This window comes from Pithys albifrons, chromosome 10, assembly GCF_047495875.1.
Source record: "Pithys albifrons albifrons isolate INPA30051 chromosome 10, PitAlb_v1, whole genome shotgun sequence".
Lineage (NCBI taxonomy): Eukaryota > Metazoa > Chordata > Aves > Passeriformes > Thamnophilidae > Pithys > Pithys albifrons.
This window is the reverse complement of record NC_092467.1, coordinates 15,084,286-15,106,317: the sequence shown is the minus strand read 5'-3', so window position 1 is coordinate 15,106,317 and position 22,032 is coordinate 15,084,286. Positions and strand designations below refer to the sequence as shown.

The 22,032-nt window shown below is 38.8% G+C and overlaps 1 long non-coding RNA gene across 4 annotated transcripts in view; it reads right to left on the bottom strand.

Moving 5' to 3' along the window:
- Positions 1-3,409: 3,409 nt before the first annotated feature.
- LOC139676214 (uncharacterized) overlaps positions 3,410-22,032 on the bottom strand; it is a 44,407-nt gene continuing 25,784 nt past the window's right edge. For all 4 annotated transcript variants that reach the window (XR_011698620.1, XR_011698619.1, XR_011698622.1 and 1 more), the window contains 2 exons: positions 6,275-6,409; positions 3,410-5,669 (listed from right to left, as the gene is read on the bottom strand). This is a non-coding gene — a long non-coding RNA (uncharacterized lncRNA). The remainder of the gene's footprint in view (positions 5,670-6,274; positions 6,410-22,032) is intronic.

Sequence of the window (22,032 nt, the reverse complement as noted above, 5' to 3'; positions counted from 1 at the left end):
CAAGGAGACTATGGCTGCTTTGTCAGCATTTATTTTGGCAAATAATGGGCCTGCAGGACACAAACCAGACTTTTAAACCAAAATAAATCTTAGGATACTAAGGAGAACAATCACCTTCTGTCTGATTGATCCTGAGTCTTAAGGGATGGATAACATCTGCTATAAATTAGAATTATCCTTCTGTTTGGAGAAAAGTCAGAGCACTGGGAAATAAATTAAAAAAAAAAAAAAAAAAGGAAAGTTTGCAAACAAGCATCCTTCTGATAAAAGTGCTTCGGATGTAAAAACATGGAAAAAAAAGAAATATTCTATTACTGAGAAAAGTTTTTCCTTTCCTTTCTCCACTTCTTTGGTGTTTAGAAGGATTTCTTCCATATTAACTTACTGTAGACTATGTTACGCTTCACCTCACCTTAGCTTGAGTACTGCATCAGGGTGTGAAGTTAACATAGTGCAACATATGATGAACTTCTTTTGCTCCACAGGGAACTACAATAATATGTGCTATACTGTTGCTAAAAGCATGTGAATTTGAGCAGTTGTAGGACTTTCTTCCATGTGATTATCATGCCTTGGCATATTTCTTACTATTACATATTCAAAAAAGAGAAAAAGAGTGTTTTCTTTAGGAAAAGAGGATAATAAGGAAAGCTAAAGTGATTGGGATGTGAAGTTGATCATCCAGCAGTTAAAAGTCTGCCTGTCTCTGACGAAACCAGTCCAAATCAATTAAGATTCATAATTTGACCCAATATTTGCAGGCAGAACCAAAAAATAAAGACAAAAGGCAGACTCATCAAAAAGACTTCAGATAAATATAGTAATCTTTGTTAGTTAAAAAAAACCAGAAAAATTGTGACATCAGGAATAGGCATAGAATGATAATATTTGCTACAAAACAGAGCAGGTGACTTTTTTCTAGTTCCTCAAAAGATATAACTCTGTAAACACTAGTGAAGTGAGAGGGGGAACTTTTTTCCTATGACCTCTATGTTACATGCGCCACTAAAAAAAACTAAAACTACTGCACTCTAATAAAAGGTATCAGGAAAGTTGCAAGAAGTGAAATCCCAAACGCTTTAAATCAGTTGCAAAACATACCTCTGGAATTAAGTTCTCTAAAGCATAAGACTCCAGCAGAAACTAAAGAAAGGAATAAAAAGATCCTCTCTTCACCCTGGAAGAAGCCTTTCATCAACAAAGACCTGTTCCTGCTCACCTTGATCTCTGTAAGCCTTTAGCTCCTGATAGGCAATAATTGATTTCATTGGGAAGAGGTGATTTCAATTAGCAAATTAGGTCCAATTCATGACCATACATGGAAATGCCTATCAGAGAGAGCAACTGTTACTTCAAATCTGCTCTAACCCCCTCCTCTGGGGCACAGTAGATAACATGACAGAAAGGGCAGATTCAGCTTTTCTTTTTGGTGGTGGGTTTTTTTTGTTTTGGTGGGTTTTTGTGGGTTTTTGGTTTTTTTTTTTTGTAATTTCAGAGTTATACAGGAAGATGAGATCCTATGTGCTGTCCCCTTTCAGTCTGCCCTTTGATCAAAGGGGATTTGGCTTGGAGGTTTGCAGACAATGCAGAGCTTGGATGCAATGAATCTCCAATACAGCAGCTGCATGTTCCTTGCCCATCATCTCTGAAGCAAGTGTAGGCGGCATTAGGATAGATACATGTGAATGTATGAGCCAGATGAACACTGAACAGCTTTTTATGTTTTATTCTCAAACTCAGTGGGATAATGTGGAACACAGAGTTGTACAGAAAGGTGGCACCCATTGACACTTGTATCTTCTTATGATCTTCATGCTCATCATTCTTTGAATTACATTATATGATCAGATCCTTCATAATCTACTTCCCCTTTTGTGTCCATGTTTCAACTCTGTAAACAATATCTGAGAGTTTTTGTGTGCCATCTTTGTAATATAATAAGTAAAACCTAAGTGTGAAACATTTTTAAGTACAGTAAGAAGACTATTTTGTTTCATGGAATCAGCACCAATTATTTTACCAACTGCTTCTTGTGATCTCATAGATTTGGTCATAGTTGCACTCATGTAATCTGTACATGATGCTACCAGGAACATCCATGTTTTTACTCTAGCTGCTCTCAGTGTGTCATAAAAACATGTGATCACTTGAAATTCCATATGTAAACTGGAATTTACAGCCCTTATAAATGCTGTTATTAGGAGGAGTTTCACATGCTATTCTATAAGCAATTGGCTTCAAGTCCATGGAATTTCAGAACCACTTTGCCTTGCCTTCCTTCTGCCTATCCACCAAAGGAATGCCATGTGGTAGGCAATTGGGAAGGTATCAATAAGAAATTATGAATGCCCCTTGGTGCCAGCACTTTTCCTATATTTTCTTTTTTCATTTAAAGAAAGTTACAGATGTACTATCAAGGAACAACACTGTTCATCTGATATTTTTGGCATAAACAAAAAATGTGAATTAAGCCTTTCTAGTAAATGCTATAGAATGGGTTTCTTGAGCAGAATAATGTATTATCAAGGGGTATTTTCCTGTGGAAGTAGAGACTGAATTTCTGATTAAACATGGATATTATCTTTTCCAATATATTTCTATCAGTGCACTGATTTAGCAACCATTTAGACCGAAAGGTCAGGACTGTTCATAAGTGCCATTGATTTCAAAGTTGACTGTCTGCCCAAGATTAAACACAAAGTGGAATGCTTTCCTAAATCAATTTATTTAAGTCTGCATATAAGTGCTTTGTTGAATAAGGGCCTAAAGTCAGCAACAAATCAGGAAAGATAATGAGTTTGGGCCAAATATGTATATAAATAGCCAAAATACACAATAAGACAAGGAACATAATTGTTACTTGGCTTTGAACCAAGATCCGTAAATGTATAAGCTAACCAGATCTTTAACTTTCCTTTCTTTTCAAGCTCTCAGCTTAAATCTAAATGGGGACACAGGTTACATCTACCTGTACTCACTGGGGTGGCCATTCCTTGTCTTCTGCTTGACATCTGTACCTACTTCCCAGAGAAATCACAATATTAGTAGGAGGGACAGTGCCTGCTTGGGTTTACCTTGCTAGGATGGTACAGAAGATATACCTAAACTCCAGAAATGGGAAGGGCTCTGGACCCACAAGCTCAGGGTTCAAACATTTTGTTTTCTTCTGTGTCTTCAAACAGAAGTTTATTTTGAGTTTCTGTATAAACCAAGTAGGAATTCATCCTAACAAACACAGGAGATTATTAATCTGGCAGAGCACAATGTAGATCAAAATGGTTTTAATCATTACTCCCTGTTTTAATTACTACTTGACACATTATCTCTATTGTCCTTCTAGAAGTCTGTCTTTTGAATGAAATATTAAAGGCGAGTTACAGCTGAAAATAAATGCAGTCTAGAAAAAAAAGTCTTTGAACTATTTGAAATGATTTATTGTCCACATTTCTTTATGAATATTTATTTGCCATAGTGAAAGCAATTCAATAAAGAGAAAACATGAGGACCAGTTAACTGAACATTTGCATACTCTAACGGTTAAAAAAAGGGAAAGAAAAATAATATGGTGCATTAGAATGGTGTTAATGTTTTAGTTCTCCTATTTCCTAGAGTTTATTCATTAATAGGCAAGATTAAGATCCTGAGGAGGATATATATACATATATATATATATATGTAACCTGCAAATAAGTGTCCCTAACCTTCATATATCCCCATTCAGAAGGAGAAAAATATGTTTGTAAGGGATTTTCTAGGCCAGGGTGGAGGGTTTTTTTCCATACTACTTCAGGTAGCTGGCAATGAATTCTTGCTTTTTGCAACAATCATATGTAATCTAAATCCTCATCTTGTCAGGACCAGAGATCACTCATTCCCTGCCACGCCTCAGAGGAGCAGCAGGTGTACCTGGCTGTCAAAAGGAGACTTGAGCACACAGATTATTTTGCTGTGTAAAACCTTTAGTGTTTAAAGATGGCTACACACACCAAACCCAAGACCACACACACAGCACTGATGATGCTTTCTTTCAATCCTCAGTGGAGGAACAGTTTTTCATAGTATGCACCCTCATTTTGCCCTACTTGAATTAATTTCATCGACCAAAAAGCACTATGCGTTAGACTTGGAATGAACTTTGTTTCTCAGAGCTTCTTAGTGATATTCTGATACCCAGTCACAGATGGGACCTTGACAGATCTTGTACGGATTTTTATGATTCTTTTTTTTTTCACTGTTTTAAAGCAAGATTGTTGCTGCTTGAGAATTCAAATGCAAATGGAGATGTTCACTGGCACTGTTTCACAAGGAAGCTCAGTTGGCTGGTTTTTAGAGCTTAAAAACTGAATAGTGTCACACGCAGTATTTGGAAAATTATAATCTTAACATATATAATAGTTCTAGAGAAGGATGTTTACAGTAGTAAAATAGACTTTGGATAAAGAAAAATTCTCTATGCATTAATGTTCATTTCTTTGGAGCAAGAATGATAATAATAATATTTATTTATAGTAACAACTATCATTATTATCTACCTGAAAGCTAGCTGTGGGGCTAATTCATTAATATTTTCAAATTACTTCACAATCCTCAACTTGAATTTACCCTGAAAGTATTGAATACAATAATTTGCTCTGTATGCCTATTTCATTTTACTTTGGAGAAAACCACACTTAATGTGTTGCTTTCTCTACATTTGTCTACATAACACATTCTAAAATTCCAGCTGTTGAGCTTTTCTGAAAGTTAGTAACAGGCAAACTTAACATTATTGTATTTTTTCTTATTTCTTCTTTTGTCATAGCATTTTACCCCCACACAGATATAACAACATCATTATCATGTGGGAGGTTGTTACTGCTTGTACAAATATGTAAATTGGGAACTGCACTTGCTGCTTATCTCTTTTCCTCAATTTAGAGTTGACAATGTCACCATACATTGGTTTTCCAAAGTCAGAACTCTCCTGATGTACCACTTTGAATGTATTGTGTGTAATCAGGGAGTTTCTTTAAGTTACACATAGTTAGATGCTACTCCGTATTACATGCCCATCTATATTTGTAAGTATCTCAAATGTTTGTTTTTTTTTTCTTCTGGCAGTTTACCAAATCCTCCATTTATTGGCAAATGTGTATGTTAGTCACAACAAAAGATACACAGACCCATTTCCTCTGGTTGTTATCTGTTGGATAGCTAGATTCTAATGGTTAAAATCTACATCTACCAACATAAAAGCCACAGGATATGACACTGGTATCTTGTGGTTCCAATCAGCCTCCTGGTATTATAGTAGTACTTTTAGTTAGCTGTGTTTCTGCTGATTTCAATGCACTCCAGACTCACTGGCTGTTTTACACAGCATCTGCATTGTATATTGTGGTAATTGAAAAGTCAATACAGCTCAGAGGCAGCAGCACAACAGGACTGGAGTGGGCTGGGGCATAACTCAGAAGAACAAGGCAGGCAGGCAGCAGCAAGCAGGGCAAAGTCAGCCCCAACACATCTCCACCAGCAGTCGAGCTGGGAGAGGCATCCGGCAGCTGGGGGTCCCATGGTGTGTGGCAGCTCTGGGAGCAGTGCTGGGGGGAAGCGGGGCTCCGGATGTCCCTCCATCTGCCATCATGGGGCTGACATCTGGGAGCAGACTGCAGGCAGAATCCGAGGCTCACCTGGAAAATTACATGAACAGATCAAAACCGAATTTGCAGTCATGCACTTTACTGAGAGCTTCTGTGCTCTGCGCATGCCTAGCCCTTTGCAGGGTGGTTCCTGTTCCTAAAATGTCATCTAAGCATTAGCAGAGAATAGGCCAGATACTTTTCTAGTGTTTCAGAACTGTAACATATATCAATAAATGTTACTTGCTGTATGAATACTCATAATTAGAAGTAAAAAAAAAAAAAACGTAAATTAAAAGACTGGAGTAGGACATAGCATTTCTTCCTATGTCAAAAGGAAAAATGCCTGGAGTCTAAAAAGGAGACAAGAAGAAACAATGAAAAAAAATGTAGTGGCATGAAGAGAAATATTTCTTCCCCATTCTCTTGGTTCTATCTATGAAGATTTTGTCAAACAACCTCAGCCAAAATTATTTAGCTAGTTATTCTTGGGTCTGGCTGATGGAAGGTCCAGTTTCCTCAGAGGACAGCCTCACAGGCAGGAGGTTTCCCAAGAAGTGAATAAGTAGGTCTCTGCAGTGGGAGTCATGAGTTTTTCATGTGAGCAGCACACCTGAGTTGAATGGGTGGTTTAAAGGAGTTAAATGTGGCCCTACCTTGTAGCAGCACCCCCAGAAGTTGCTGATGTTAGTTTGTCCCCACAGACTGAAGATCTACAGCTTTCCATGGGTCATTTCGCTTGGCGAGGAAGGAAGCAGGATGGACTAGTCCATGAAACTTGGGCTGTGCAGCTGTAACAGTGAGGTAAGTTGAAACATTCCACCCATTGCAACTCTCTCTTAAAAGTATGTTCATATAACAGATTAAAACACACAGTATATTTTTATAAAACCACCCAGTATGCCTTTTTAAACAGATTTAAAGCCACCCAGAGGAGCAAGTTCCACCAGTTCCTGTCCTCCCTGTAGCTCTGGCCTTGCTCTCCACTCTGCCCAAATTCAGCAGCCACAGCAGTTCAGGTCCCCAGCATCCTGCCCAAAACCAAGGGCAGCCCCTGCTGAGACCCCACAAGACACCCCACACATGCTACAGGGCTTCATCCCATCCTGGGCTCTCTACCACCTCATTACCAAGCTCTGCTTCCCAAATGCCAGTGTCTCTGAGGCACAGGTCTGGTGGGTAGGAGTGGGAATCTGGGCATTTGCTCATGTTTTGATTTCTAAACTTTCTGCTAGAAGTGCACACTATTAGGGCTCTGTTTTGGTGCTCTGTATTACGGGTGTACTCTTGTGTATTTCCTGTTCATGACATAGTGTAAATTAACCGTTTTTTCCAAAGCTCTTTTAAATTCCAAGACAGTGGCATCTATTACTTTCTTCTGACTCTTCTTTTACCTTTGTCTTCTATTTCATACAAGGAGTCATCAGTGGTGAACTGATTATAGGAAACTAATTTACATCATCAGTTCAGTAGTAGGAAATACTTCTTAAATCATCTAAGATAAATACTTTTAATTAAGCAAATGTCCTACTCAATTCACTGTGGACTATCCCATCATAATGGATATTACTTCTGCGTGCTAAATCTTAATCTTCATCAATACTGAATGCACAATGCAAACCATTATAAAGAATGCAGGCTTACTGTAATATCGCCATTTTAAAGCTGACAGCTTTTATATTCATTAATATGATGACAACAAACCCCCGGCTAACAAATCTTACTAGAAATCAGATTTTTTCCTCCAATATGTATATGAGATCAAATCTATGCTAGCCTATCATTTGCAGTTTTTATTAAAAAGTTAAATTGGGATTATTATAAACTCTCCTAAGATTCCTTAATAAAAAAAATTAAGTTAAAATCTAATGAGATTTCCTGGAAGCATTTTAAAAGGCTGCAAGAGCAGTAAAGTCAGCAGGCACCACACAGTGAAAGGAAGTATTTGCCGATCAGAAGATGAATGCCTCTTCACTCAGAGTTTAAGGGTTTTACATTATATGGATTTTTTAAAGAGAGAGAGAAAGAGAAAGCAAGAAAAACTCCAAGCCAATGCTTTCCTAATCTAAGACATCATGTTGCTTCCTGATCAAAACTTTCAAATTCTGGTGTACACTGACTTCTTGCTCTTGTGACCAAAATCTCCTCTCTTTTCGCCACCTCCCTCCATCTGTTCATGCTTGGATTTTAAAGTCCCAGCTGCTGAGAAAGAAAGCCTGATCCCTATTTCTTTGGTTGTGGTGTTGAAACACATTAATATTTCTCTGGCAGGTACCCTGACCCTGGTGCCCTTGAACATGTTTAAAAAACATAGGGTATCCCTGAGCCTTTGTCCCTGGGAGGATTAACAGGGTTGCCCTGGAGCCAGCCTGAAGGTGTTTTAATAGGTAATTCGGGTGGGCTTCACAGCTGACTTCAAGCTTTGCCTCAGGCTGCCCCTGCTCAGCAACACAGATGCAGCCATTGAAATTAGGGGGTAAAGCATGGCTCTGTGCATGAGTTAGAGTGTGAATCCTCAGAATCTGATGGAGGATATCTACAAATATCTCCTTCTCCCAGCAGGGCAGAGAACCCAATGGAGGATACAGGGACTGGAGATCTGCACTGCTTCTGCTGTTCGCTTCTTTTCAGACCGACCTTCATTCAATTACTTAAGCTGTCTCTCCCTCTCTATTTTTCTTTCCTCTATGGTCTCTCTTATGGCTCTTAGCCTTATAAGTTCTCTGAAGGAGGAACTGTGGCACTCTGTGTGGTTTTGCTGTGCTTAGTACAAGTAGGTTCCAGTCTCATCTGGGTCCTGTGGCTATATCATGGTAAAAGTATATAGATTATAGTGGCAACAATAGTGTGGGGGGTTTTATTATATCAACAATAGGTTCCTAATGGAGGAGAAGCCTCTGAGGTTTTCTTATCTGCAAGTGAAGGTCTCTCTTTCTTGACTCAGCTGGAGAAGATACTGCCTTTGTAAATCAGACAAAACTTATGTAAAATGGAACACATCTTTGATTATACTGAATATTCTCCTGTCTGTAATTTACCCTTGTTGCTGCAAAGGACACAACATGATTAAGCTAAGAAAAGATAGACTAAACATTATGTATTAGGATGGAAAAAGATTTTTCTTATCTAAATGGGAAGCAATCATCCAAAAACACTGAAAGTACACAAGAAAACATTTTAACATACAATATACAAGCCACCCTGATGTTGCTTTATATTGTATTGCTGCTCTCCTTGCTCAGATTGCTGCAGATGCTTCTCCTGTAGCCTACAACATTCTTTATTTTAAAAAAACATATGAATTGTCATGATTTTTAAATGAGTTGAGTATCTTTTCTCCGTAAGTGCATATGTACTCTTAAACCTGCTCAGTCTGCCAACTCTCCTGTGTTTCCCTGGGTGAGTCCAGATTCTTCCAGTGACATTTCTCAAGTTGTAGACCTGTCCAGTGTATTTTCCTAGAGCTGTTAAAGACATTGCTACTTTACTTAATAACAATGTTTAGTGGTATCAACTATCACTCATTATTTGGTATTCACCAGGTGATCTGCACAGAGGGAGAGGGGTCATTATCTCAGTTTTACAGACCTGGAAAACAAGGTGTTGCATTTGGTACCAATTTCCCCAAGGCATGCTGCAGAACATGCAAACAGGAGAAGGACCAACATATCTTCAGCTCACATTTTATTCTTCAGTGTGTTACTGCTTTTGTTTCCTCTAATATTATCATTTGCACTGTGCCCTCCCAACAACATTTCAGAGAATGATTACAGCAGAGTCAAGTGCTTTTGCAATAGCAAATTCAGATACTGCAGCAAACAATACAAGTAACTTTCCTAATTTTTGAGGATGACTTTGCCATGTGTAATGTTTAGTAACTTCTATCCTGTCTCTGATGATTTCCATGTCTGATGCCAATAACATGATACGTTCCTATCCAAATTAGCATGTGATGATATTTTGTGCTAGTGCTACAATGATAAGGTCTGTTTAGTGTTTCCATATAAATGTATCTTTGACAGGAAGAGCAATTCTCTAATAAGCCCAGGATGAAAAGCCCATCAATTGAATTGTTACCACATTACCATGGCAACAACATAATGCTAATGAAATTGTGGCTGTTGAACCTGGTTTATGGAACTTTATAAAATGGGCTTCATAAAAGGAGAAATCTTGTTGATTAGTAAATGTTTCAAAGCACAATAAAAACCTTAGAACCACATATGCTGTGACTTATTAACCATGTTATCATTCTCATTTAATACATTGCTCTTTGTAAGAGCAATACTCCTCTAAAAAGTAAAATTATATGGGAAAATGTTTTTCAAGGTTTCAACATGCACCACAGAAAGACTGACTCATATCCATGCCCTGGTTCACCAGGTCAGTTGGCATAGACACATATTGACTCATGCAGTTTTTGCTGCTTATTTAATCTCTCTCAGAATCTATAAAATATACTGCTAATGTAGCTGTAATAAACACCTCTCTATAAGAAACGTGTGCCTTAGTTTGTACCATATTATTCCACAGAAATACATCCTTTTTTTTCGTTAAATCCTACACAGAGAAAGTGGGGTAGCAGAAACACACTTGGCTTCTTCCCTCCTTCCTTCCTCCCCCTTTGGCAGTTTACTGGCATATAGATGTGGCAGTACACAGGCAGGGAACCACCCTCCCAGAGAGATGGGTCTCATTCCTCAGAACAGCAGTCCTTGTTGAAGGCAAGGTTTGATATTGTTCCTGCTTTAAAAAAAAAAAAATAAATTCTGAGCACTCAGATTTCCCTGCCAGCCGTGTCTCTGGACAGCCAAGAGGCTTCTGCAGAGCTGCCTCACCTCTGACTGTCTGAGGCTTCAGTGTTGAAGTTTCTTCAGCAGGATCTCATTTTTGTCAATAGATATTATTCCTCATTGTTTTCACCTTGAAAATAAAACGTGTAGCTCACCCTATAAAGTCCATCTCCTAATTTGCCAAGCACATCAGAACAGAACAGCGAGTGTGCCAGCAAGCAAGGAGCTTGCTGAGGCAAGAGAGCTATGAATGTGTGTCTGCAAGTTCTTCTTCTTTAGTAGTTAATAATACTGTCAAATATGCACCACTGTATTCTTGTCTAGGTATTTAGCAGACAATAGGAGAGAACACTGCTTATTTTAGTGAAGTCCTGATCTGCATAACACAGAAGTAAGCAGAAATCTTCATAACATTAGATTTAATGGGCTTTAGATCAGAGCTTTAAAGGGCTGCTTCTGAAAGCCCCATGATTGATCCTACTTGGAAAAGGAAGCCCTGTCTGACATTTCATTTTGCCCATGGTTTGCGGGAAAGCAACATACCGAATATCTGAGTTGATAGAAATATAATGTAATGTAATTTTCCTTAATATATATTTTGCACTGGATGACAGTTTTATTAAGCAGAACTAATAATCATCATTATTCAGTGTAATAACGATCTCATTAGAAATGGTCTAATTTTCCCTAATTTTAATTTACCTATCAGACTAAGCTATTCTAAAATTACTGAGGTGCCTACAGTTCAGTTTTGCAAGACTTAAACTGAAATATAGGTCTTCAGAAAGCAACTACTGACTGAGTGCTGCTAAAATAGTGATATGCCAGGGCTTTGTGAGAGAAAAGGAAGTAGAGAAAATTCAGGTTAAGAAATTACTATATCACTTTTTATTTCCTTACTGTCTTGGAAGTAATACTTTTTGCACCCATTTTGCACAGTGATAAATGGTATGGTTTCCTTCAAGCCTTGCATGCACTACCCCTTAATAAAGGACCTGGCTAAGGACCACATCAGAGAGTGCTGGTAAGGAGGAGCTGACAAGGAGAAATATTTCTTGGAGAGACAGAGAAGGAGATGAAGACACCGATCAGGTTTCATTATCCTCCAAAGAAAACAGGATGTAAACTGTGACATCCAGGCAGATTACATATGTGAGACAAGCAGATATGAACAGAAGGATGTAGATGCTGAAACTCACCTAATAGGCTTACTCTGTGGATTAGTCTCAATGACCAAGGCTAAATTAACTTTTGTCTGTATGCTAACTGTACTTAGCATACGGGATATAAGAAATATCTGTTCATAAGTGAATCTGGGGATGTTCCCAGCTGTGCTGGAGTTAATGCTCTTTAATACGCCTTGGAGTATCCCAAAACCACTTTGGATGTCATATACTTCTACAGAAATAATAAAAGCACTATGGCGCATATATATATATATATAATCTTTAGTTCCAAGATTTCAAAGGCTACTGTTTTCTCTAAAAATGTGCTCAAAATTTTTATATTCATGCAGCACTTGTACATGCAAACTGCTATAGCAGCTTAGCTACTTGATTTGATTTTGCCAGTTCTGAAAACACATTTGATCAAAATAATTTTGCTGCAATCATAGAGAGAAGTAATCTCATATGAACAAGGAAGTACTTTGCAGGTTATATTATAAAACAGACAAATTGTCTAAAGGCTTTGTTTATCATCAGGTGTTATTCTGTGTAGTTCTGAGTCATAAAAAGCAACATTTTTGGTTTGTTGGGGTTTTTTAAATATTTCCCTAAAATAACACAGAAAAGGCAGTCTCTCCTGTGGAACCACTCTACTTATGAAATCTCTTCTCTTTGGAATTCTGAGACTTTTCCAGGTGTAGTAGTATTTGCTCAGCTATAAGAACAAAAAGTACAGCAGTGAAAAGCATTACACTATTATCCCAAGATAATTTGATAGTCTGTAAATGTATTTTCCTGTCTGTGGTTCCAGGCATTATGCTCTCATTTGAAGTAATGATTTGCAGTTGTTTATGTAATTCAAGTTGGCCCATATTGGTTTCACCCTGAACATTTACCTGCATGGTACAAGCACAGCTTATTTGTAGATTGTACAAGTCACACTAGATGGGTGATTTATAAGCCAGACTAGAGCAGCAGTGCAATGGGATGTCTACGGTGGACAGCCAGCTTCTGGAGGAAGTAGTGTGGTGACTCACTGGTGGCCTTCTCCTGCCTACGTCAATGTTATCACAGTCATACATCAGCATGAGTCTGCTGGACAGGTTGCATTTTAAGTCTGCCATAAAGCCATGGCTCTGATCTGATGTGGTCAGTAAATACAGCATGGCACTTTCCAGAAGTACTTACCCTGCTTTTCTCTTTTGGCCTCTGTGTGGGATGTGAAAACTCACCTTAAATTCCTCTTGCATTTCTGGGGTTTACCATACCATTCTCCCAAACTCTGGGAACTGAGCAGTCCACTCCTAACTGGGTAGTTGTTTCACCTCCAATGCACCCACATTTCAGGGCAGTACCACTCATGTGTAGAATTTGTAATGCTAGTGAGTGTGTACACAAAGCTTTGATTTTGGATGGGCTCAGAGTTCGCCTCCCTTACTCTTGCTTGGGACCCTATGCTGTGAACAGATTTACATGAGATGACAATAATTTACTCCTAGCTCCTAGCTGGTCAGCAGTGGATGGAGCACCCAGCAGTGCTGATAAGAAGAAAGTCTCATTAGAGAGCAGGCTGCTTTCTCTGTGCCTGGTGATACCCCTCAGGGTGCCTGGGATGAATGCAGAGGAGCCATGCATTGGTAACATCCATTGAGCTGCCTGCTCTTTGTGGTTGTGAAAATACTCAACAATACAAAAGATATAAAATATGACTTACACGCTCTCATTCCACTGTCATACATTCCTGAATATTACTCCAGTTCTTGAAATTAAAAAAAAAATAATGTCAGGAGAGTGATTTGCAGAAAGGTGCAGTCCTGGCTTGAAGTGTTCAGCAGCCAGGGCAGGACCTCCCACCTTTTTCTTCCTGTTCCCAGTCCTCAGCTTGAGTGGCCCTCAGTATGTGGGCAAATGGCCTGGAGATGTCCGAGTGAAGTACATGTGAAAGCTATAGTTCAAATAAAGCAATGGGGGATTGTAAATAGCAAAAAATTATTGTGTTGCTGATTTCTTCTCTCTCACCATGATATCTTGGATACTGTTGTGACAATTCAGCCAGTTTCTTTAAAATAAAATTTAAAAAAAAAAGAATTTTTGAAATACTAATTCTGTTATGCTGAAAATCTTTAAAGTCCTTTATTTTAAAAGAAAAATTAATTCTAAACTTGTCTTTCCAGGACAATGTGTCATTTAAGAACAGCAGCACTTTTAAAAGTGTAAGAATCCCAGTTTACCATCCTGATGTCAGTTTATGATAACATTTATGACATTAATATAATGGATTATGACCTTTCATGGCTTGCCTGAATAACAGTTATTCATATATAACACAGTACTTATCACCTTGGTCCTTCCATAATAATGATTCCTTCAATTTTCTGAGCTGTGTCATCAAAACATCTACTCATAAGTGTTGATCTCATCTCTGGGAGAGTAGTACCAGAATCTCCTTTTGAGCTTTATGTCACCTAACATCTAGAGTGAAATTGAAGACCAACTGCAGAAAAATACCCTAACTTTATCACAAAGTCTGCATAATGGCATCCCTTATGATTTTAAATGATTTACTGAGTCCTGTCAAAATGATGTGCCTTTCTGTGTGAAAATTATTGAAGTTCAGAAATGGCATTATTCTGTACAACTGGAAAGATCTTGAGGAAATACACAATAGATGGTCTGCTACAATTACTTACCTTTTTTTTTGGCTTTTAAATCTCAGGATAAACAGAATTAAATATATTTTCAATATTTAGGATGAAAATTTGTTGTGCAATTTGTACCTGCTTTCCTTGTGCCCATTTTTACTAAAAAAGGTGTTGAAATACTCTTTTTGCACAGCAGTTTCATGTGCATCCTATGTAAAAGGTGAAAGAGGAAAGTGAAAATTTTTCATTTCAGAAAATTGACCACCTAACAAATGATAATGATGCTTGGGTGGCTAAGGGGATGCTCAGAAGACCTGGGTTAGATACCAAGGTCTGTCACAGTCCTGCTCCATTACCCTGTGGCTTCCCTGTTTGCACTGAGCCTCCTGGTCTGCTCAGTGGCTGCCAAGATGTTCCCTTCCATTCCCTGAGCAAGGGAGCTGGGTTGAGGCTGCGGTTGTGACATGTAAAAGATGTTCACACTGTAGGGCTGGGAATGCTACAACAAGCCAATTATTCAACTTTATTAAGAGGGACCTGGGAATTATGTTAAACCTCTCTAACTGTCAAAGTAGGATCAGCTTCCTGTGAATGGAGATGGCATCTGGTTCTCCCTGAACATGGCAAGCCATGGGTAGAGCCACAGCAGCATGCCAGTCTTTACAGAGTAAAAGAAGTTCTCATGCATGTAAGAATCCTTCAAACAATAAATATTAAAAAAAACTATTATGTCTTAAAGCCAGCTGAACAATTCCACATGCCTTAGAGTCACAGAGAGATAGGACATTGCATTCAAAGTCGGGCTCTGCTCCCACAGATGACAGGACTGCCTCTCCAGGGAGTGCTGAGGCTCTCCAGCCCTCGATGTTTCCCTGGGTCTATGCACCACCATCATTCTGGCATAAACATCCCATCTACAGGAATTTCAAGTTCAAGCAAGAATAAGCCTTTTAAGTGAGCTATTTGATGTAGGCTCATGTATAAGATATAGTCCCTCAGATGGCGTCTTCCACATGTGATCATTTCCAAACTACACCCTTCCTAAATCAATGTGATATACAGCAATACCACACACTTGTAACCTGTGAATACAATCCAGAGATATAATCTAGACTGCTTGATTTGCTTTTATTACCTCAATAAATAAGCATTATATTCATAATGTTATGTAATTATTACAATTCATGGCTGGAAATAGTGTTAGTTGTAACTACAAAAAACTGTCATACCTTTCTTGAAGGGAGGTGCAAGCAAAATGCAAAACATCTAGTCCATAGAATTATACAGTGAATAACACATCCTCAATGGGAAAGAGCACATGCTTTTCTTTAGTATCCACTAAACAATAACACAAGGCTGAATTTTCAAGGGGAGTGGAGAGGGGGAACCTATTTCAGTGCAGCAAAATGCTAGTGTAATTTTATAGATGCATTTGTTAGTACTATTGCAAATAAGTAGTTGTGTGTGTAGGAGCTCCCTTAAGCAGCCATTACTGTATGTGATTTGAACTCACAAAAGGCATATTACAAAGCTGTTTGAAACAGATGTGCTCCTACCCTCCATTTAAAATAAAATTAGTCCATGGTGTTAATTTAGGTAACCTTTGCTGTCATTACTGTATAATCACATATACAGTCATGCACATTTTAAACTTCTATGAAAGGTATTAGGCAGAAGAAAAGAATGAAGATAGGAAGAATATACGATGAAACAGTATCTGCAATGTTTGATACTCCTTCCAGATAGCTCATTCACATTTAAATTGAATGAGAAAATGCAAAACATTAAATGTACTATTGTCTGTTTTCACTTGATGCCGCTAGGACTTCGAACTCAAACACTCCAGGATTGAACTCTGCCAATAAACTTTTGTTAATTAAGTCCAACAAAAATACAAGCAGGACAACTCAATAAATGAAGCTGAATTTATCCTGTATATCCAATGTATTCATGGCATGCTTTTTTATACTTTATTGCTACTACCATTATTATCCAATGTTATCTTAACTCAGTGCTTCTTCAGAATCCCATATTCCTCCCATCCTCTCAGGCACACTGATCCATTTCCACACACCCAGCATTCAACCTCCAACACTCTGACTTTCAAAAATTTCTTTTGCAGATCACTAGGAAGGAATTTTCAGAACACTGGGTGAAAGATGCTTTTTGTGCAACTAATAAGGAAGGTTGAAATACCATTAAAATTCTGACTCGTACTTTAAAATGCCATGAAATTCTGAATTACAGCTCTGCCTTGCATCCCCGGCTGCACAATTGCACTTGAGTACTGCCGACAGTACAGTATGATCACAGGCTGCCTGCAGCAGCTGAAGCACACAGGCATTTTACACTGCTACAGCTTTTTGCTCAGGATCTTGATGGCTTTTTGGGGAACACTGCTAAGGCTACAGAGGAAAGCACTGAGTTAAAAGTTTAAGCTCTGAGTTACTCTGGTGGTTATACTTCATCCCCTCACATATTGCTGTTTTGAGGTCATAGCACCTCCCTCCACTTTCAGCTATTCAGTTTTGGTCTCAAGGTTAGACTTGCCCTTAGATTATCATCTGATGACAAGGGGAAAAGTAAAATGCTCAAAAATTGAAAAATTTCATCACTCTGTTTTAAAAATTGGGGAGAAACCATATCTTGTATTTCATACTGTTCTTTTGAATCACTGATTTGGAACTCTTTGAGTAGAGGTTATCACATCTATTTGTTGGGACCAAGAATTTTCAGTTGATGCATGGCTAGTGTGATGGAATCAAGATCTGCAGTACAGATGGGCATATAAGCTTGAAAATAAAGATCTAAAGAAGCTGCATAAGAAAAATTCTTATTAAAAATTGAAGAACATTGATCTGTTGTTGACTGATAATTGTAAACCTTTCATTTTACAGGAACGCTGCTTTCTAGTTTTTACACAAAAATCTTCCAAACCTGATAATTGTAAACCTTTCGTTTTACAGGAAAGCTGCTTTCTAGTTTTTACACAAAAATCTTCCAAACCTGATAATTGTAAACCTTTCGTTTTACAGGAAAGCTGCTTTCTAGTTTTTACACAAAAATCTTCAAAACCATTGGCTATTTTCTGTGCAGGAAAATGTACTTAACTAGATACGGCACAAATAGTTTGTATGTTGTTTATGGGGCTAACTAAGCAATACCAGCATAAGAAAAAAGGCCCTAAATTACAGTGAAACTGCTTACAGAGCCAACAGTCATCCTGAAGGGAGTTGCTCTTATGATGAACATCCATGCATGATGTAAACCTTCTTTTTGGTGATGGTGTTTAATAATTTCAGTAGCAGGTGGATATTACATTTTTAATTGATTCCTAAGTAGCACAATCTGTAACCTTCACTGATACATGTCCATTTCACAAGTTTATTGACTTTTGACATATCTTGTTAGATGTTAGGAGGAGATTTTCTTTTTTGCACAATTGATGTCTATTGATATTACATTAGTTCATCGAGGTTACAAATCACGCTGCATTGCACTACATTTCACTTTTGCTGTATCATTACAAGAGGTTTATAATACTCGCTCTAGGACATATAAAGTGCCTGCTACCCATCCCTTGGATAAATAATTTAAGAAATTGTTGGAAAATCATACCTAATTAGTAGGATCTGCACTCAACAAGTGCCCTTTGATTTAAATTGTATTTGGGTTTTGATAGTTATTGATTTTATGAGTAGGAGAGATGAATAATACATTTTGCATTTCTCCACTAGTCACAGCAATAATCTGACAGAAATAATGGAGGAACACTCCTGCGATGGAAGTGGCCTCTCTGGGGACCTGCATGCCTTCATCAGGAAGCCCGTGGGGAAGTTAATGGCACTCCTACATGGAATGGCCTGATCCCTTTTTTTCCCATTGATTTGCTCTACCATCCTGGACAAACCACTCAGCCTTTCAGTGTCTTTCCTTTTCCATCAGTAAAATGGGAACAGAGTGGTTCCTCTTCAGTCCATAGATGGCCAGAAGATATATGGAAAAAGTAATAAATACATCCAAGTAGGTGTTATTCAAGTCCTGACTGGCATTACCACATTGAGCACGGGGCAAAGAAGAAGCCAGCAAGTGAGTCTTTCTGTGGGCACAGAAGAGTCTCATTATAGCAACACCTGTGGTGAAAGCGTGTACCTCTGAGAGCAGCGTGGCAGAGGTGGGCAGCACGCAGCACATCAAACCCTGGCAGCTGCTCTCTGTCCTGCTGTCAGCAGTAACGTTCTGGCAATTTTGGCTACTCGTTTTCCTGGTTGAACTGATACAAGATTGATTTGGTTTTCTTTGGATGCTAATCCCTTAGAGTGAGAAGAGGGAACAAGGTGAAGGTTGTACCATGCAAATAACCTGAGTAACACAGACAGACTGGTATGTTCCTGAGGCAATAGCTGCTCAGCATGCAGGTAGGCAAACCTGTTTGCATGAATGGCCAGGGGTGAGAAACAGAGACAGATAAAAACACCTCAGAGATTGAAAACAAATCAGAATATATAGGTATTTACAAACACCGATTTCCAGTACCCCAGCAGCTATAACAAATGCAGGCTCTCTGAGAAAACCGTAATTATAGAAAAGCTTTATTTGTATTTTTTTCACCCAGTATGCCAGTTCTGATTAGAAAGGAAAACCACAGGCTCAACTGTGCAACACAATAAACCATGGCATCAAAACAAGCATCAAAGTGGCCCCTCAGCCGCTGCCAAACAGTATAGTCATAAGAAAAGAGACAAAGAAAATACAATAAGTGGAAATGGCACTTTCCCCCCCATAACATAAACACCATAGACATTCTTTTAATACAAAGAGAAGCGGGATCCAAGGTGACAGCTTTACATTTGCCAAGTATCATGGGAGGACAGTAAAATACGTCCTCCCCAAACCAAGCCAAAGGAGCAGAACAAGCCAAGATGTTCTTGTCAGAACAAAGACATCCCTTTTCTCAGGTCTCAGACAGTTAGCAGGCCTTTATTTTATTGTTATTATTTTCATCATCATTATCATCTCTGTCTCATGCTATCTTAAGCAAGAAGTGCCAATATATCTATTAATGCCTGTGTATGTAGGTGCAGTCCACAGCACCAAAATCACTTTACATAAAATCTTCAAATAATGTAAATTATATTTAAGATTATTTATTTTAATATATAATTTTTAAAAATTCTGAATTAGCCAACTGAGAGCCAGAAGTGTGCAAATCTGAAGAGGAGGGATTGCTGTCACTTGGAAGAGCAGACAATTCTTATGCGTTTGAATCCTCAGCCTCTTACAGGATGAGATTTAAATTATGTGTGGTGAGTTTCTTTGTGATACTTTCCCTTTTCTCCTTTTTTTTTTAGTTAATATTTTGTTAATGTTTTACATTCTTTTAGAATTATTACCTGCACATTAAGGCCTATTCATATAATTGTGAGCAACACGCAACTCTGTCTTGCCCTTTTATTTTCAGGCAGATTTAGAGAAAGTGAGGTCTGGCAATCCACAACTGAGGTGCACAGGAACACACATCTGAAAGCATAAGAATGGGGCAGTTTGAACATATTTTTCCCTTTTCTCATTAAAGTTTTACCTGAAGAATTTTTGTGGGAGCCTTAGCCAGTAAAACAGCATCCATCAATTCTAGATTCCCAAGCAGCTGTGGTACAGCAAAGAACACATATCAGATAGACACAGTCTTCTTATCCCTGCTGCACCCTCTCAGGTGCAGTAATTCACCCTATTCTGTATCTTTTCATAAGACACAAGCAACATTAATTATCCTGAAGTACTTTTAAGAGATGAATGTTGGAGAAGTTCTTACTTCACAAGATATTCTGCTTTCCATGTAAAATGCAAAGTGATTGTAATAAGTTTAAGGCAGATCCTTCCTGGGTAACCCCTCTAGTAAAGTCTGATTCCAGGTGAAGCCAACATGAGAACCATATTTGCTTTTATGAATGCTAAAATGGTCTATGAATCTCAAATAGTATTGCACCCTCTGTTTTATAAATATTTTATGTGTTTTTCTTTAATAAATACATAGATTTTGCATTTTGAATCTCAAGGCCTCTTTTGAGCTGCATGGTTCCTAGAATCTTAATAGAGAAGTAGCAACATGAAAACAAAAATAAATGTTTTTAACGAACAGGGAAAGTCTATATTTCACCAAGAAAAGTGTGGTTTAAAATAAAACAGACTTCTGCAACATCTAAATCCTGCATATTTTCTGCAGAGCATGCCACAGCTATTGACATGCGCTTGGTTTATATGTCCCAGGATGCATGAATTATTACTGTCATTTGACATTTTATATTCCTAGTTCCATAGCCTATAGCAACACTTACTGTCAGCTGTGGTAGACTATACCAGACCTCTGGCAATGCCTCTTATTGATCAAGCACTGCTCAGTGTTTGCCTGCTCAGTAAGGCAAAGACATCCTAATTCTCTAAGACAGAAAACCCACAAGTTACTGCATTTGGGATTTCTAGTCCTTTCAAGAGACTCAAGACACGAAACACAGATTACAGATACCTTCTTCCCCACTGGGAGGCAAACAGTTGTTTTACAAGCTTTAGGTACTACAAAAGAAAGTGAATTGCACAATAACACTAAAGAGAAAAAGTGGATGGATGCTAATGAATGATGCTAATATGCAAACTGGTTATGAAAGGGACCTCAGGAATGAAAGAAATATTCTGCTGAGAGTCAATGGACTTGCAGGGCCAGGCTTGTTAGCTTCTTTAAAAAGGGCATATACAAAGTAAGTAATACAGAGACACCAGCAGAAGAAAAACTATGTCAAAGGTGTTTGTGCTTATGATTTGAAGGAAGGTGAATTTGCTCAAACCTTGCTTAGATGAAATAACCTGAAGACAGCAAGAGCATGAATTCACGTAAATGATAGAACAGAAATTGCAAATCACAGGGCAGCAGAGGATACCACAACTGTCCATGACCAGATCCAGTGCAGCACTGACTATTTTCTGGGCTTAGCTAACACACACACCAACTCCCTCTTAAGGCAAAGGAAAGCTGACCTACGCTTGGCACGGGACAAGTCCTGTCAGGCATGGCAGTTTACCACAGCAACACATCAGCCTCAGGCCCTGCCTTGAGGAGCTGGTTTATCATCTGCTCCCTTCTCCCAGTGCATTCTCTTGCCCTCCCTTTGGTGCTACGTCCTCTAACCTCTCCCTCTTCCTACCAGGGAGCAGCCACAGTCCCAGTATGGCTCCCCAGAACAGCCCTCCATGTGGAGTAGGTCAGCAGGGAACAGGGGCACAAGGGACACCAGGAGAGAACCATGTAGGGCAGAGCAATAGCACAGAAATTTTGGCCCCTTACAACACATGCAGCTTTATTTCACTTTTTTAGTTTTTTGATCTCCAGGTGATAGATGGAAATAACACCCATTTACAATGAGGCTCATTAGCAGCATTTTAGTCTTCGTTTGTTACACCTTTACATTGCAGGTATTCAAATCTATTTGCTCCTTTGTACCAGTGTAGCTGACCTGGGTTCACCTGATGCAAAAACAAGAGGGACAAACCTGTGTGGTGAGCATCCAGCCCAGCATCTCCCAGCTGCTTGTGACACCCCATGTGGGCAGAGGGCCTTCCCCTGTTCTAGGGACCCATTGGACCCAACTCTCAGGGCAATGCAGATCTTGGATCTGACCCTTGCAGACCACCCCCATGCAGATTTTGGCTTTGCTCCTCCCTTTGGCTGCAGAGATAGCGGCTGCAGCATCCTTCTGGCATGCTCTGCTGGTCTTCAGAGAAGGGCTTTTCCCAAACTATTGCTTTTTGCCCCACGACTCTG